The sequence below is a fragment of the Canis aureus genome, chromosome 12 (assembly GCF_053574225.1).
Source record: "Canis aureus isolate CA01 chromosome 12, VMU_Caureus_v.1.0, whole genome shotgun sequence".
NCBI lineage: Eukaryota > Metazoa > Chordata > Mammalia > Carnivora > Canidae > Canis > Canis aureus.
The window spans coordinates 59,409,224-59,427,784 of record NC_135622.1 but is presented as its reverse complement, the minus strand read 5'-3'; the positions used below and the strand labels follow the sequence as shown (position 1 = coordinate 59,427,784).

At 48.2% G+C, this 18,561-nt stretch overlaps 1 long non-coding RNA gene across 27 annotated transcripts in view; it reads right to left on the bottom strand.

Annotated features, from left to right (window-relative positions):
• LOC144281300 (uncharacterized) overlaps positions 1 to 18,561 on the bottom strand; it is a 264,069-nt gene that overhangs the window by 37,652 nt on the left and 207,856 nt on the right. For 23 of the 27 annotated variants that reach the window (XR_013349854.1, XR_013349868.1, XR_013349863.1 and 20 more), the window contains one exon: positions 14,263 to 15,258. This is a non-coding gene — a long non-coding RNA (uncharacterized LOC144281300). The remainder of the gene's footprint in view (positions 1 to 14,262; positions 15,259 to 18,561) is intronic. The other 4 variants (XR_013349852.1, XR_013349857.1, XR_013349855.1 and 1 more) reach the window with 4 other exon arrangements.

Genomic DNA, 18,561 nt, shown 5'->3' with positions numbered 1-18,561 from the left:
TGACCAGGGTTTTTTTTTCCTAAAATTTTGGAGGAAGATGTTGGGATATAACGCAACACAACAGATCTGAGAAAAAGATGTGAAGACACCATATTCTTTTCTCAAGCAGGCAAGGGGAAATTACGGTGAACCTGTTGGGAGTGATGCAGGTGCACAATTCTGAAGATGGTGCTCCGCGGAGGAGGTGCCCACGCCCCTGGGCCGTGCGCTCAGGTGGGCAGAGCCCTGGCTTAGAACCAGAAGGCTTTGCTGGGGATCAAGAGTGAGGGACCAGGAAGTGGCCCTGCTGGAGCAAGTTTGTCCACCCTCTGGGGCTCCGCTCTAGCAAAGCAGGATCAGGAAAGAAGCAAGCTCTGTCTCACAGAGTCCTCATGCCCGTGAAACAAGAGGTCAGCGCCACCTGCGTGAGGACGGGGGCCAACATGCACTCCTTCTGTGCAAAGAATTGCCCTGGGGGCTTCTGTGTGGATGACTCCCCCAAAAAGAGAACTAGGGAGAGAGACCCGAGGACCCATCCCCTCGATAAACCTGTGGCTCTGTCCTGCCTGGGCGTCTTTTACTTAAGCTCCCTACAACTCTGTTTCCCCATTGGTGAAAAGGGGTAGGAACCCCAGACCTATGAATGCGTGCTAAGGACTAAAATACAGAGCACTGATGTATCAATTCTTATTGTGGAATAACAGAAATTATGAAGTTGTTTTAATGTTCCAGATTCTTCCAAAGAATACCAGCTGTGAATCAGGAGGTTACTCTCTTTTTATTATAATCCCCTCTCCCATGTTTAAAGTACATCATTTTCTGTGAATTGAAGGGTCACATTCTCTATCATTAGCTACCGAGAAGGCTTGACTTTGGTTAGCATTTTGAACTTGCTTTACGGTAAAAAAAAAAACCTAAATTCTGTAGATGGCAGTATCTTTTGGCTGAAATCACTGTCTACCTCTCCCACACCCTCCCCATTTCATGAGCTTCCTCCCTGACCAGCTGGGCCCTGGGCTAAGCAGTGAGGCTTCTCCAGAACAGCCTTGAGACTTGGGGGCCTGACCATAGCCCCCAAAGCCAGAGGGGGCAGTAGGGTGACACTCCACAACCCTGACAACAAAGCCTACAGGATGCAAGCTTTCTAGAACCCCAGCCTCCCCGCAAAGCTGGGCCCTTCCCTCCACCACTGGCCCTCTCTTCCACTGTCATCATCAGAGAAGGGCAAGCCCACCAGGTGGCCCTGACCTTCCTGTGATGTAAGCAGGCCCTAGGGGAGCCCAAACATTGGGCACATTCCCGCTGAGCCAACCTGAGTCAGACCCACCCAAAGGTCATTGTATCTGCCCCATTGAGAAACTAGCTGAAATCCCACTCCTTCTGGCAAGTGACAGGAAACCAAGAAGACACCCTGGCAGTTCTGAGGTTAACAGGGAGGGTCCTGACAAGCCCAGATCTCTGGTTTCTGTTCCTCCCAGGGTCCGGGGCCCTCCCACCCATTAGTCAGGGATCTAAGTGAATGCAAGATACAGGCAAGTGGGCGAGTGACAGAGGTTGCCAAGAGGTCAGGGTGGTGTCACCCTCGCCTCTACCTCTCCTGGCCATGGCATACAAGACATGTGTTCATGAAGAAATCTCCCCCTATTGCCAAACCACTCTCAATTCTTCCCAAGGCAGGGAATCACATCTGGGGAGTGACAAAGGCCACCCACAAGTGATCAACCACAAGCATTTGGATAACTGAATATAAACCAAGATGTTGGTCACAGTTTGGTGTTGTTAACAGTCAGAAAAGAGGAGAGGAAAGGAGAAGAGAAGAAGGGAGGGGAGGGAAGGGGAGGAGACAGGAGGGGAGGAGAGGAGAGGAGAGGAAAGGAGAGGAGAGGAGAGGGGAGGGGGGAGGGGGCAGGGGAGGGGAGGGGAGGAGAGGAGAGGAAGAAGAGCATACCTGCCCTGAGCCCTGAACCCCCATGTGAGTTTGACTAGGAGATGCTCCTATTTGTTCCATTGACCAAAGGAGGCATGGGATTGGTGAACTCAACACAACAAAATAACAAAATCAGGACCAAATCACTATGAACCAAAAAAAGGAAAACAAGAGAAAGGACCCCAAACTGTTATTTTATTTGGAAATAAAATGCAAATTGTTATATAAAGAATAGTGGTCAGATTGCTATAAAGCAATTTATAGAGCACTATAAATGGCCCCTGGTCCAAGCACTTGATGCCCTGCTGAAAGGGGATGCCCAAGAGGCGGGGGAACACAGAGGATATAAAGAGCCACCAGCCAAACCCCAGCCCAACCAGAGGGGTTGGTGGGGAGCCATCTGCCCTGGTTCTCAGGAACGCAGGCCCAGGGCAGATCACCTCATTTCTGAGTGGGAACAAAAGCCTTTGACACATCCTGCTCCAAGAAACAGGAAACTCAGAGAGGTTTAGGAGGGTTCCAGGAGATGACAGATGGACTAAGGACCGACAAGGGTCATGGGAGTCCTGAGCAGCACGATCCTTACACACTCTTGAGAGCTCCAGCGTGGCCACTCAGGGATTGTGTCATGTGGGAAAGTTTCTTAACTTCCCAAAAACTCAGTTTCCTTATCCGTAAAATGACAACATTAAATTATCGTGGAGCTTGAGTGGGACCCCTCTTGGCACATGCCTGCACATCACCCTCGGCGCTGCCCACTGCTTTCGTCTTCGGGTCAGTTTTGCAGAGTTTGACAGAACCGAAGTACTGAGAGGGTGATCACCCCACGTGGCCCACCCCTACCCCGGATGCTCACCCTGCGGTGTCACCTCCTGCAGGCCAACGTCACTAATCAAGACGACACTAGGGCAAGACCCCAGGCTTGGGACTTTCATCTCTGACCTGCCACTGAGCCAGTCACGGTGGCTCAGTTTACTTAGCTGGGGAAATTTGAGCTTTGGGCTCCGTGGTCTCTGAAGTGCCCACCAGGCTAACAGCAGTTGAGCCTGTGCTCTCCTAAGGCACAGTCTCTGGTGGAGCGGAGTGGCCGTGTGCATGGTGAGCTTCTCCAGAGATCCAGGCCAGGGCTCCCAAGCCAGCCCATCAAGGTCCCCCCATGAGAAGCCACTGTCTGGGAACAGTTATTACAGCCCTTGCTGGGACTGCGGCAGAGAAGCGCATCTCCAGTGTGTTCAAATTTCCACCAAGCTTACATCTTGCAAAAGAAAGCAAGGTCGAGTGGGTTCTCTCATTTGTAAGGCCACCCATCCAGGCTTAAGAAGACATTCCTTAAACAGATACCGTCTTTAAGAACCCCAAGGAGCCAAGTGTTAAACAAAAGTGGAACTTGAGATATTTTTCTCTTGGTTCCCTTTTATGAGCCTCCTGCTGCATGTTTTGCAGTTGCATTCTCAGGCACACTCACACCTTGAGTACAAGGGCACGTACACATTCACGGCAGGGTCCTGCCCGAGGGGTGGCGATTCCTAATGGCCCAAAACAGCACTCGGTATTGGCACTGGTGGGAAGTTTAACAGGGTTTTTCTGGACAGGCCTGTGGGTATCTTATGATACCTCCCAGCTGCTGGGGGAAATTACCAAAAAAGGCAAATGAGGAAAAGGTCCTTTCCAAACACATCAAACATCCTAGCTCCTTGTGCACAGAGATGGCCATGGTTCTCCCAGAACCATGAAAGGTGCTCAGACTTCCAGGTTAAAAGAAAATTGTATTTTTGCTCCTGGACTCCCCCATGGTGTTTGTCACTTTTTTTTTCTTTTTAATTTACTCATAAGAGACACACAGAGAGGCAGAGACACAGGCAGAGGGAGAAGCAGGCTCCCTGTGAAGAGCCCAATGCGGGACTCAATCCCAGAACCCCAGGATCACACCCTGAGCCAAAGGCAGATGCTCAACCACTGAGTCACCCAGGTGTCCCTGTTTGTCACTATCTTATTGCATTGGCCCCAGGGAAAAGTAATAACAGCTTTCTGGGCCTCAGTTTCCCCATCTGTGAAATGAGAATGTTTATTATATGGCATCCCAGATCCTTTCTAGTTGCCAAATCAAGGGAACATTCTCTCCAACAGATTTTTAACCCCGTGGGGCCAAATCTCTGGTGAAAATGTGGACCTTCTCTCTAGAAGGATATGCAAAGGCTCATAAACACACAGAATTTATGCACAGAGTATGAGAGAGCATTCAGAAAATCCCTGAAGCCTTCACAGATGATGGGCTTAACCCTTTCAGCTCTAGGAGGACATCTCTAAAGACAATCTCTCCGAAAGAGAAGTGAAAGGTATGGCAACTGGGCGAGTGTGGAAAACTGAAATTTTAATTTAGAAATTAATACAGTTATCTCATTCTGAGCTTTTAAAAATCAAGCCATAATTCTGTATAATACTTCAAAAGATAAGGGATGGGAGATATGAAAGCAAGGTTCATTACTGTGATAAGCTATATAAGCTGCATCTGAGACCAACTGGAAGCGCGGAGTCAGATTCTGATAGAGCAGGTATTAGGCAAATACCCAAGGCTGCAGTCAATGACTTGAGTGCTTTCCCCAGATGTTCCACCCATGTTCCAGGGCAGGAGGGGGGCTGGCTACAGCCCAAATCAAATTTTTATATTCCTGTAAGATAGTGCCAGGCGCTCAGGTTTCATCAGCCCCATATTGGAGACATCAAGGCGCCACGTCATGGTTGGATAACTGTGCATTCAATCCATTTTACTGAAGACAGGACAAATAAACTAAGAATCAAAGCACCCGATGACTCGTGTCAGAGGTATAAATTGAAAGTCAGCACTTGTCCTGCATATAATCTAGCTGAAGAAGAGTTTATGGCGCAGAAGCCTGCGTGCGGACTGTTGCTACTCCTTCTTGAAAGGAAAGCTCCTCGCATGTACGTGTGTGTGCACGTGTGGGTGTGTGCACGTGTGTGTGTAAAAGTGTAAGCATGGGAGAATGTGCATGCATTTAAAATGCTCATAGCTCACAGCTTTAAACAATCCCACCCACCCCAGGAAAGTGGAAAAAAAAAAAGAAAAAAAGGAACTCAAAAATTTCTGTTTTACTTAGACATAAAATGCAAGGGCCATGGTCAAAATCGTAGTTGAAGGAGTGATTTTAAAAGAGTTGCTTGTTTCCAAACGTGTCCCAGAGTCGGAGTATATCAGGGACTCTCCACCGCGTCCTCACCCACTTCAGTATGATGTGCATGTCCTGGTTCAAATAGCATTTTTCAAAGGAACATTCTGGAGATTGTAGATGCTCGTATCCTCCTACTCCGCAATGATGCCAGGCAGCAATAAACAGGAGCTTAACAAAAAGGAGCCTTTGCCCTGTTTACTCAAAGATCAAGGCTCTGCATTCTTCACTGGTGTCATCCCACGACACCTGGCACAGTGTTTGTCATGTAGTTGACCATAGCTGGTCAGTTGAATTAGAAGTTACTGCTCTGAAGCCACTGAGTGAGATGTGGTGGCGAGCACAGGGGATAAGAGACGAGACACGGAGCTCCAGTTCTGTCCCCCACTAGCTGCTTTCCTTAGGATCTACTTCCAACTTCCCTTGACCTCTGTTCCCCTCTCAATAAATCAAGAGTGTGAACAAATATGAAATCCAAGTCCCATTTGGCTTTATGCTTCTGTGAGGTCGTTAACAAGAACTCAGCATCAGAAAGAACTCGCCCTGAGTCTGCCCATCCTGGACTTGTAATCAAAAGGGGTGTAAAGAAATGGGCAATTCTTCAGGCGTGAAGTAGGTGTGCACACTGTGTGTGCTAGCCACAGTGTTTCTAAATGGCTTCTGATTTCTTTGGAACCTGAAGCCTGCTCAGGAGACCATCTGCGTTTTTAAAAATCCTTAAAATCTGTCCTGAGGGTTGGGTTTGAAAGCTGCACTATAGGGCCACTCTGCCTTAGGAAGCACAGGTGATTATTGAAGTCCCCTGGGTAGTAAGATGCTTTCCACGAGGAGCAGTGTTCTGCGTGCTACACTGGTGGGACCATGGGCTCCAGAGGACAAGGATGGAGATTGAGGTCCTATCTTTTTTTTTTTTTAATTTTATTTATTTATTCATGACAGACACAGAGAGAGAGAGAGAAAGGCAGAGACACAGGCAGAAGGAGAACCAGGCTCCATGCAGGGAGCCTGACATGTGACTCGATCTTGGGTCTCCAGGATCATCTCTGGAATAAAGGCAGCGCCCAACTGCTCAGCCATTGGGGCCGCCCAGAGGTCCTACTTTCTTGAGCCTACTTGGAAGATGCTGGCAAAGGAAAGAAAGGGATCAGGGAGCCAATAGGTCAAACTCAGGAGCCAAGTGTTGTCCCTGATCTAAGTGTCACCCTAGAAGCCAGAGCAAGAAGCTTTGGTGGAAAGCTGCACTGAAAGAGAAGACAGCATCTGTTCTCAAAAGACCAATGTCCCCCCGTGGACCTTCAGGGCCAATCTGCTGCAGACACCGTTGCTCAGTGTTCCTACCTTGGGGGGACCTCCTGGCATCCCCCATCCAGGGGGGCCTTTCTCAATCCCTCCTCCACCCCTCAGATACCCTGAACCTCCCATCCACCAGGCCTGCTCTCCTGGATGCCTCATCATGTCTCCACTGTTGCACTCAAGTCATTGCAAGGTGATGGCTCTGTCTCCCCTGTTGGAAGGAGGTTCCTTGAGGCAGGGTGTGTACCTAACGCGTCTCTATACTTTCAGTACTTAGTACAGTGCCTGGAATGTTATAGGCACTCAACAAAAGTTGAATGAAAGAATAATTGAATGAGTGAATGAATGAATGAATGAATGAATGAATGAGCAAAGCTGGCAAGGTGGGGACGACTCGGGAATGTATTCACACATACACATTTATTGAGGGCCAACTCTGTTGCTGGGCTGAAGGGACAGTGGAACACACAGGGTGGCATTGGTGGGAGACGGGACACTCGAAGGCTCTGCACTCCATTGAAGGGCTCGCTGGAGTGTAGCGCAGTCATCAGCTCTGTGTCTAGCTCATTGTCTGCCTTGCAAAACCAGTCAGTGTGCAAGCGAACACAGCCAGTGCTAATGTGGGCACCTCTGGTCCCAAGGAGATGCTTGGGAAGGTTTAGCAGGGAAATGATATGCCTCCCCAGGGCAAGGGCGAGACATTGAAGGACAAGACACTGGCTGCCTTGGGGGTGGCTGAGGTCCGTGTAAGGTCAGGTTATCCAGAGAGCTGAGGTCCTGAGTGCACAATGTACAGAAGGAACAGGATATGCAAAATTCAATTTTATAGTGTATTAAACCAGGGAGAGAGAGGAAGCATGCACTCCCCTAGTTCACGTGGCTCTGCTAAAAGAGTGTGAACTTCTACTCATCCTCAAACCAAGTGGCACGAGGTACAGGTTGGGGGTGTGTGGGCATGTCTGTACTCTCTGGATGGAAATTCGTAGCGAAATGAGTGTCAGTGGATTTCTCTTATTAGATGACTTAACCTGTCATGAGCCTGATAAGTAAGAGTCAACAAGAAAAGCCACCCAGAGTCGAATGCATTTTCTAACAGAAGGGGCATGGGATCCACCCACAGACCCACCTATCAGGCCCTTGACCTCATCAAGTCACTTCACATCTCTGGGCCTTAGGTTTCTCATGTGAAACGATAGGGGACCCAGACACTAGAAATGTCATCAGTAAAGCCAAGAACAGCAGCTCACAGCTCTGGAATCTACGGCAGTTCACTTCCCTGGACCTCCCTACAGCCAGGTGAGGCCTACAGACCAAGGGAACAACCAGAAGGGGCAAAAACTTTAACATTATTTTCCCAGGCTCCCATGGTGGTTGGTGGAGTTAGCCCATGAGCTTGGGTCCCTGACTCTTGGGTTCTAGAAAAACTGCCCAAGCCTGGAGGAATGAGCCCCAGAGGACGGTGACACAGTGGAACCTCAAGGGAGGGGCTGGGAGCTCTTTCCACCCCCTCACTCAACGTTCTGAGCACTTGCCCTCAAATGGTTAACTGAGGTGACTCAAGGGTGAGCATAGGGCTCAGAGACTCTTTGATGTACAGAGTCTTACTTGGCATGGAGGGTACATGGGGGAAGGGAGGAAGTGGTGCTTTGGTGGTTTCATGTAATTATTTTCCAAGACTAACAGGATGCTATTCTCTTCAAACAAATCTGATGTCCTTGTGCCCTCTTGCCCTTGATTCAGATCAGTTACAAAGACAGCTTTCCCCAAGGTGATCTGGACATGTGGCTCTCCTTTCAAATCGTCCTTCAGAATGCCTTTGATGTGTGGGTCCTCCCTCCCCAGGCACATTTTCCTCAGCTCAGTGGGCCATCACGTCGCCTTCGAAGCACTTTCTTCCCAAAGTGGTCTTTTTCCACATAGTTCCTCAGTAGACGTTTCAACATCAAGTGGGACACACATTTACGTGAAATGTCACTTGAGCATCGGGCTGCTTCCCAGGTGGAAAGCAGTTTGGGGCCTATCGTGAGCTTAACGTTCTGCCCGTTAGTGACGGAGGGCTCACGCCAAAGGCCCAAGAGAGATAAATGTAAAAAAGTGAAGCCACTTTTACTCACTCACTCACAGGCGCAGCATGAGCTCTACTCTGGGCTGAGCTCTGCCTACAGAAGAATCGAGATGCTCGCATCGTGAAAGGGAAGGCAGACATCAGTGGGTTGTGAGAGATCCACGCTATGAGGAAGGAGTCCTGGTTGTCAGGAAGCTCCAGAGGAGAAGGTTGGAGAAGGCTCCCACATGGAGCCTGGAAGGATGAATGGGTTTCCTTCCTGTTCTTTATCTCTAGAAGATGGTGACTCATCCACCGTGTGTTGAAAAGAAAAAACTCCACCTGCAACGTTTGCCGATTTCCTTGGTGTAAATACTTCCGTGGACCAATAGCAAGTTTCAGGCTACCTACCGGCTGTGACCCCCACCCCCACCCCCGCCACAACAGCATACCGTCGTGTCCACCGGACAGATGTGATGGATGTAGATACCTTCAAGCGGATAGATAACAGTGAATAGCTGACGGCGAAAGATTTAGGAAGTGATAAGTTTGAGTATTTATTTAATTATAAATTGTTAAAAAAATTTAGATTTTTTTTATTTATTCATTCATGAGACACACACAGAGAGAAGCGGAGACACAGGCAGAGGGAGAAGTAGGCTCCATGCACCAGGAGCCCGATGTGGGACTCGATCCCAGGACTCCGGGATCACAACCTGAGCCAAAGGCAGATGTACAACCACTGAGCCCCCCAGGTGCCCACAACTTTATTTTTAATAGTGGTCGTATTTAATAACCAGCTCCCAGAATTCCAGAAAACCAGTCAGCTGTCCAGCTCACCACAGGGTTATCCCTTCAGTTACCTGTACAGCCTTGCAAGCCTCCCCCACGTCCCTGGTATTAGGCCATCCTTCTGACCGGGCTCCCTGCCTCAAGAGGAGTTGCTCTTCCTCCCACTTTCCCACCACTCCCACAGTGTGGCCATGGTAATCTTTCTAAAATGCACTGAGACCATGTCTTTCCCCTGATGGAGACTCTTTGGTGGGTATTCCATCCCCTCCCTGCATGATGCAGACCCCTTGCCCCACACCTGTGTCCCTGCCACCCCCACCTCCAGCATCCTATCCTCCCAGCACAACCCGCGGCTGCCCTGTTCCCCTGCTCCCTACAGCACCTTCCCTTCTTCTTCACACCCAGTGCTCTATCCTCCAGATCCCCACTTGGACATGACTTTCTGGGGAGACTTTCCCTCGCTCACCACCCCTGAGAAGGTCCCCGTTGTGCTGCCACAGAGCCTGGACTTGAGCCATGGACACACTTTCCAATTGGGTTGTAAAAATAGAGCTGAGTGTGGGGCCAGGTGCAGACTGCCTGGCTGTGACTCCTGACTCTGCCACTTACCAGTTAGGGGTCCTTAGAGAAGCCAGTTCACCCTCAGAGTCTCTTCCTCTCCTGCAAAATCGGGTAATAGCAGCCCCGACCTCGCAGGCTTAGTGCAAACCTCCTACGCTTCAGCCCTACCGAGTGCTTGCAGCAGAACCGGCCCACAGCAAGGGCTCCTAGGAGGGAACTAATACTGGCCCTTGACAGGCCGCCACTAGGACCCGAGCTGCTGCTTCTTCCTGCTGCTGTCGATGTAAAGGTAACACATCGGGGGTCAGTAGATGCTCAGGGACTCTGCCGAAATGAATGACCCGAGGAAAGAACGGATAGGAGAGGGAAAAGCTGGGTATTCACTGCAGAAAGCGAGCCCGGCAGGAGGCCCACGACACGCACACTCTCGGTGGTGGAAACAAGCATCAGTGCAGCCCCAGAAAGACTCTGGAGGCCACTGGTGGGGATCGGATCCGTCCAGTCCCGTTTCCCCACCTAGTTGTGGTAGTGAAGCACCACAGACAGGCCAGCTGAAACCACAGCCACAGGCACTTATTTTCTTGCAGGTCAGAGGCTGGAAGTGCAAGGCCAGGGTCTGGTGGGGTTGATCCCGAGGAGAGCTCTCTCCCCGGCCTGCAGACAGCTGGCTTCTCACCATCCCCACGTGCCCTTCCTAGGGGCTTGCGCACACGAGAGGCCCTGGCATTGAGTCCTTTATGAGGACACTACTCTTATTGGATTAGGGTCCTACCCTCATGATCTCATTTAAGCTTAGTTACTTCCCCAGACACCCCATCTCCAAACGCAGCCACGCAGGGAACTGGAGCTGCGACGTGAGAATCTGGCAGCGACTCAAGTCTTCAGCCCATAGCCTTCCTTCCCCCCAACACGCGCCTCCTGCTCTTGCAGGAAGAGCAGCCCCGTGTGTCGTGGGCTCCACGCTCTGGGGACAGGCGTCCCATCAGCGCTGCCAGCGGGCCAGCTGCTCCCAGCACCTCTGCTAACGACCAGCTATGTGTGTCCGCTGCGTCTGGAGCCCGAGAATTTGTTTTTTTAACTGGGGACCTTATTAGCTACTAACTGCTGAGAGATGAGAAATTGCAATCAGACCATTCAGGTGCTTGGCCTTTCAGGTAAAATTCCCTCTCGGGGGCCCGCCTCCATCTCCGCCTATTCAAAATTTTCCAGCCAGTTCCATTCTGTCAAGTAATTATTTACAAATTAGATTTCCAGGGAATACATGATCAGAGAATGCTAGCACCACACACATAAATAACAACAAATTATTTCTCCAAATAGCCCAGCATTATTAGGAAACTCGAGGACCTGTCGCCCACTCTCCCCACGCTGACAGCACTTATCAGCCCTTGGTCTCCCCGCCTGGAGCTGGGGATGTGTTAGGGACACAGGGCGAGTGACAGAGAGCCCTGATCAGTGCTGTGGTCTTGGGCTATGATGGAACAATACTCTTTTCAGATCATCTTCTCAATTCAAAATACGCAGGCACTCGATAAAAATAGGAAGCATTTATTTGCGGTTTCATTAGAGCTATAATAACGGCTTGTTGTAAAGCATCTACTATTTGCAGGAATGGGCCTTCAGGCTCCATCAGCTATCTGTTCCCCTCTTTTCCAGGAACAGAACAGCAGAGTTATTTGAGCCCAGCTGAAGAGAGGACGTGGGCCGGCCTCCCTGCAGCTAGGTGTGGCCCTCTGGGCTCCGGCCAGGGATGTGCAAGACGAAATGTGCAGAGGCGAAGGAAGGAGGGCTCCCGGGACGGCTGCTCAATAAAAGCAAAAGGGAGGGGAGTGGTGCCCTTTGTCCTCTTCCCCTTTCCTTCTCCCTGAAATATGGATGTGATATGGCGAACGCCCACAAGTATCTTGACCATGAAATGACCATGAGGTGGAAGCCAATCATGCGCGGACTGGAGTGGTAGAACAGCAGGACAGAGGGGCCTGGGTCCCTGGTGACCCGAGAACGGCCATCCTGGGCCTCGGCTGTACGCACCACACTTCCTCAGTGAGAGGGAGACGCTTTACCTCATTCGAGCCGCTGTTAACCGGGCGTTAGATGCAGCCAGGCTGGTTGTAACCCACGCCACGCTTTACACACGTTCCCTCCACACAGGCAGAGATGCATTCAGGAGCTGCGTGCTGCATTTCTGTTCCCTACGCCCGCCCACCCCCCAAAGCCTCCCAGGGCCGTTTAGGATGTGAAGTCAGTCCTGCCTTTATTAAAATCCAAGGCAGCAGAGCCCTTGCAGAACTGACCCTCACCTGCCAGAAGTGCGTCAAGGTCAAAGGATCAGCGTTGAATAGTGTTTGCTCTTTGCCTTTTTCTGAAGACCTCATGATAGAAACGTGGGAGAGAGGTGATAGAGTGTGTGTGTGTGTGTGTGTGAGCAGAGTGGTGAGTGTGCAGAGTGGTGTGTGTGCACCCATGTCTGTGCCCATGAGCTCTCGTGCGTGTGACGACGCTGGGGGGAGAAAGGGAGAGACAGGGAACAGAAGAAAAGTGTGAGATGCTGCCAATGAATGGAACTGAATTACCATTTCCTATCAAAAGCACCATGATTCTGATTAACATTTACATTTAAGCACTAACTCATCTGCACTTAAGGGTTGTTAAAACTCTAACCACTATAGCAAAAAATTTAGTATAACAGCTCGACTTCATATAATTTTATTATTTTCGATAAAAACGAAATGTTAAGTGTATAACTAAAAGTGATTGGGTTTTTATGTTTATGTAAGACTCTTCACATGATTAGAGTCACCAGTCTATAAACTTCATTGTCAATGCAGCCCCAAGTTTTGGGGTAAAAAGGGTGATCACCATAATCCCAGGATACATCTGATCAATTCTGGGAAATACCCGAATAACTATGAACCTCCCAGGGAAAAACAAAAGTCGTTTTTATATTTCTTTGATGATATATGTTACTACGCTCACATATTTCAAATAAGAATCATATAAAAATAATAAAATAGCAAGAATAAGACCCACTAACATGCTGAAAGTAGCTTAGAGTTAGTAATCAACTAGATCACACACTTTACCCTGAAATACTACAGTATTTTTCGAGAGTGTTAATGGCCTCTGCCTGCAAGAGTGTCAGACCCATGTTCTTTTTTCCAAAAACCAAAATGACAATAATTAAACCAGGCAGCTGCTGCCCCCAGTAATATGACAACCTCTCCCCGCTCCCTGGAATTTGCTGGAATCACCCTGCTTGAGCTCATCTCATTCGAATTAGCTGTTCCCTCCCTGTGCCCCAGCAATCTGGGTGAGTTTCCCATCTATTAGCTGAATTATTCAGATGTTTTCCCACAATGGCACTAGCAGTGCTCATATAACTAGTTTCTAAATCAACAGTGAATTACATTATTGACAATCTGAGCAGATTAATTAAGAAATCTGTCAGGAATGACACTATGAGAGCTGGCTCCTTTTCAAGTCCGATCCTCAGCCTTCGAGATAGACTCATACCTGATGTGCTTTCGGAAGCGGAAAGGCAAGCTACAACACCAAATCTGGGTTAGGGAGACGGCCCCTCGGGGCTGCCAGGAAGAGCCAGGGTGGGCTGGGGGCAGTAGGCAGGGCACATGTGCACACACGCGCACACACACCCCATGGGGTTACTGGCTGGCTTACATCAACTAACAAGCAAGGCTGAAAAAATAATGTTCTATGCAGAGTAGAGGGCGTGCGCACGTGTGTGTGTACTGTTGTCACTCCCAGGCATGGATTCTGGTAACAGGAAACATCACAAACATGCCAGAAGAAGCTACTTCGAGACACCTGGGTGGCTCAGCTGTTAAGCGTCGGCCTTCAGCTGAGGGCGTGATCCTGGAGTCCCAGGATCAAGTCCCACCTCGGGCTCCCTGCATGGAGCCTGCTTCTCCCTCTGCCGGTGTCTCTGCCTCTGCCTGTATCTCTCATGAATAAATAAATAAAATCTTTTAAAGAAGAAGAAGAAGAAGAAGAAGAAGAAGAAGAAGAAGAAGAATCATCTACTTCACCTTTTGGGTTTTTGAATGCATGTGTTGCAGCATTTGGGGTCTCAACCTCCAAAGACTAAGCAGCCTGAGAGAGACTCCCTGTGGTGCTCCACGCTGAGAAAGCAACTCCTCTATCCATCTATTTTTTTTCCCTTGGAAATAGAAGTTTTGCCAACTTTCCAGACAGTCTGACATCCAAAACCCAGCACAAAATCCAAATAAATTAGTGAAATACAAGATAAGAATATCATAGTATTCCACTGCTCTATTTGATTTAATTAATTCAATTCAAAAAAGTTTGTAAATCACTAGATCAGTCGCGATAGTTCTGCAGATTTACAGTAGCTGACATGTAGGGTCTGAGGTCTGAAGTCCAGATTCAACTCCGACCCCAGTCCCTGAGGAACCGGGTGGCCTTGAGCTGGTCACTTGTCCCCCAAAGCTCAGCGTTCTCACCTGTAGCCATCCGTGCCTCCCAAGCTGCAGTGAGGACCACCAGGGAAGACGGGTTTGAAGGGGTATATGGCTGGCATTCCAAGCACACTTGTTACCCGACACACAGCTGCAGGAGGTCGCCTCATTTCATGTTCACAACAACATTTCCTTTGGTTTAAGAGTAAGAATGCTGAGGCTCACAGATGTTTACATAAATATTCCAAAAAAAAAAAAAAAAAGCTGGACACACACCACAGTCATTGGGCTCCCACGCTGAGGCCGGGTGCCCTGGGCCAACGGGTTGGAGCTGAGTTCCTTCAGGTGAGTCAGAGTTCTCCAAGAGGGTGGGAGGGGGTGCAGTGTGGGTTCCAGGCTAGGAAGGAGGGTATTCCAGAGCCTCCCCTGGGGAGAAAGGTGCCCAAACCCGGGGGGAGACTTGCAGGTGCATGGTATGTCTGGGGACCAGTGAGCACTACTGGACTCAGTCTGTGCCTACAGCCAAGGAGCTAGGCGGAGGCTAAAAGAGAGATCAGGATAATAATACCAATCACAGTGATTCTCACCTCTGGAGGATGAGCTCTGGCGGGGGGCACCGTTCCAGGTGTTGAGCCCATGCTTGTGCCACCACGTGATAGTTGAAGGCACTAAGGTGCAGAGAGGTTCGGTGACTTGAAATTGATTTGTGAAGTTGACTTGAGAGTCTGAGGAATGAGGAGAGAACATTCTGTCTTCTCAGAACTCTCCATGAAGCCCTCCCCACCCAGAAAGCAGCCTCAGGCCAGCCTGAGACACGGTCCAGGGACAGTGACAGGTGAGCAATCAGGCTGATGCTACCTGAGGCTGTTGAACAGAATTTGGAAGGACTATTTTCCTGGTATGTTGCAAAAGCAATTCCTACATTTTGTCTCTTCCACCTCCAGATTCTGTGGTTCCAGAATGTGGTTCCATGAGGCTCAGGGTTGGGTCAGTTTTGTGACTTGGTATTCTCCAAAATCCTCACTGGTCACGTCCAACCATCTGAAAGAACGTGGGACAAAGAAGGATGGAGTTACACACACACACACAAACACACACACAGAAGAGTTAATATGTGTTATTTCTACAGGGCTGGAGTCCAGAAGTAGGGCGGTTACTATTTTTTCCTTATGATCCTCTATATTTTCAAATTTTCTACAATGGCCACTTGTTACTTTGGTAATCAGAAAAAAAAATCATCTTAAACAAAAATAATATGTAACCACAAATGGCTAACAGAAAGCCATGGCTTCTGGAAGCCTGCAGATGGAAACGTTGTGGGGCGTAGTGGAAAAAAACGCAGAATTAGCAAGTCACAGCCTGCCATGTCTTGACAGTTACACTCCGGGCAAGTCATTGACCATTACACTCCGGGCAAGTCAGACCTCATTTCATCATTCACAAAATGAAGTTACGATGTTTCCTCAATAATTTCACTAGATTTTTAAAAGGGCTCAAGCCAATTATGTATTTAAGGTGATTTGTATAATGTAAAGGCATCCCTGTTGTCATTACTCTTATCAATGTTGTACTATTAGTATTAATATCAGTATTGGTATTATTGATGTAGAGGCAACATGGACACTCAAGAGCAAATTTTTCTTTATATGAAAATATTAACATAGATGATAACTGTTCTTGTAGGGCAGTTACATTACAAATGAAAATAAAGGGAGCCCCTTCTATTTGTTTTTTATAGGCATTGATTAGCCTATTGATATAGATTCAATGGCTTTAAAACCAATCAGTCAGACTGAAAGCTTGCCCAGGGATCTGGAGAGAAACAAAAGAGTCTTCTTACATCATCCTTCCCAGTTTTAAGATGAGCTATACATCCTTTAGGCCAGACAGGAAGGTCCTTCTGCAGTAACGCAGCTTGCTGTGGAGGATGACTTTCCCGTGGCAGTTGTCCTTGGTCCTGACACTGCTTTTGATCTATCCAACCAAAGAAATATTCATCCTTAGTAAGTGCAACCCTTTTCAGAGAAACCACAAAATGGTCATTTCAAATAATCGTGATCCTGTTTTATCAAATAGCATTTATACATAGGCCTGCAGTATGAGATACTTTAGAAACCTGCACGCCAAGTAAAACAAAATATATCGTGCAGACTCTTAATTTATGACCAGAAGAATGCAGTTGTAGTGGTGGAGTCTTCCCATTCGAGTTGATTCCATAAATGAAAACAAGAGGTTTGTCCTTAAGTGGTATTGATGATACCCGTAGCGATCACGTTTGTCAATTTCATTAACCTTTCAAATTAGGTATTCATAATGTGTTAATGACAGCATAACACATCATTACATTATTCAATGTAATTTCATGGATATTATGTACCGTTGACCATGTTAGAATCTCTTGTCTTTACAGCTGTTAGAAAACATTATACTTTCCAAGATCATTAGGGATGTGTGAATACCAAACAGCTACAGCTCAAATAATGGTCCCTGCTTGGCCTTGAATTCTGATCGGGGCGTGACTAGACAGTTTCCACCGAAGAAGAGCTAAACTCCCTGGAATGCTTTGTGTAAGAACTGAAGAAACACAAAGCTGACAGAGAGCTTGAGAAGTTGTTTAATTACATTCTTGGCCTTCAGATTAGCAGTGATAAATTGAATTATGGCTCAACAAATAGTGACTCCCTCACCCCCTTGGAAGAGAGCACACTTTCCTGCCCCATGACTATGGGATTGGCCAGGTGCTTATTCTGACAATGGGATGTGAGCAAGCACAATAGGAACAACAGTTCTTAAGCGTGCATGCACGGTCGTTCTGTCCTCTTGAGCTCCTGTGCTTCAGCATGAGAAGAACATGACCCAGGTGGCCACTTCCCTATGGGTCCCAGGCTCCTGAAGCAGGAAGTCCCCAGGCACCACCCATTCCAAACCCTCACACACATGTGAGGGAGTGTAAATCTGGCACCTGAAGGGATGCATTGAGAAGAGCCAAGAACGACATCCATACCTTTCTACTCAGAGCCCGCTGTCCTTCCTTGAGGAGATGTTTCAGAAAGAAAATAATCGACTTAACAAACAAGCAAGTATCTTACATCTGGGTTGGAAAATGCAGGAAGTAGAGGTGTATTTACCCATCAAGAAAGCACTTTCAGAGTCCCTAAATGATCAAATCCACTGAGGCATGCTGTCCTTGCTACAGAGACACGGTCTCCTTAGAAGTTATCAGGTGCTCCTTCTCTTTGAACCAAGACCCAGCAGTCAGTGCAGAGCCCTGCGAGGCTTTTATCTTCTTTCTCCCATCAGTAATTTGATTCTTCACTGACAGATGCCGCCAGGATTTGTTCCTTCACTCATCATTCCAAAGTATAAATACAGAAGCAGCGGCGTCGATGGAGCAGCCTCGGTACTTTCACTATCTGATGACTGCTTGCACTCTGCTGGCCTGCCAGCCAGTCTGCCTCAGTGAAGGGGCTCCCATTCCAACTCCGCCCTCTGCTCTTTACCGCACACATTACTTCTGATCTTTACCACCCTCTGGGATACTCTTTACTATCCTCTTGTTACAGATGAGGAAAGGGAAGCTCGGAAATTTGCTTTCCAAGGGTCCCAAGTCACTGAACATCTGAACCAAAATCCAAATCCAGATCAGTCTTCTAAACATTTCTCCTTTGTTCCAAAGCACACTTTTTTTTTTTTTTTAATGAAAAAAGGACACAAGCCACGTTCCTTAATAACAGAAAATCAGCAATCACAAGGAGGAGATTTCTGGAGAGGAACTCAACTTATCTTATTTCTAAAATCCACAAATACCAAAGGGAAGTTGGTAAATCACAACTGGGAGTGTTACTTGCACTTTACTCAGCTTTAATTATAAATCTATGCTGATGAAGAGCGTCCATGTTTCCTCTACAAAACAAACCAGAAGGCCCTTTGTGACACCTGAAAGTCACCCAGGGTTTTGTCATCTCATCTCTTGGTCCTTAGAGTCCCACCTACAGGCCTAGAAGGTATCTTTTGGTAATCAAGGTAAACTAAGTAAAAAGAAGCCAAATCTCAGACAGCTACTGAAAGGGAGAGTAAGTCATGCAACCCTGGCTAAAAAAAAAAGTAAATAAATAAGTCATGCTCTAGATGTTAGAATACCTGCCAGTGCAAGCAGGTTCCTAAGGCTGAGGAGGAGGTGGGATGGGTGCCACGCTACACTGGAAGACCACAGCCAAGCTCAGCCTGAAGACGATTAGGGGTGGGCATGTGGTTGGTGACTGCAAAGTGCTCTGAAGATGAAAGAGCGACCTCCGAGCAGTGGAAGGACCCAACCAATACTCTCCCAAAGAAGCCAACAATGAC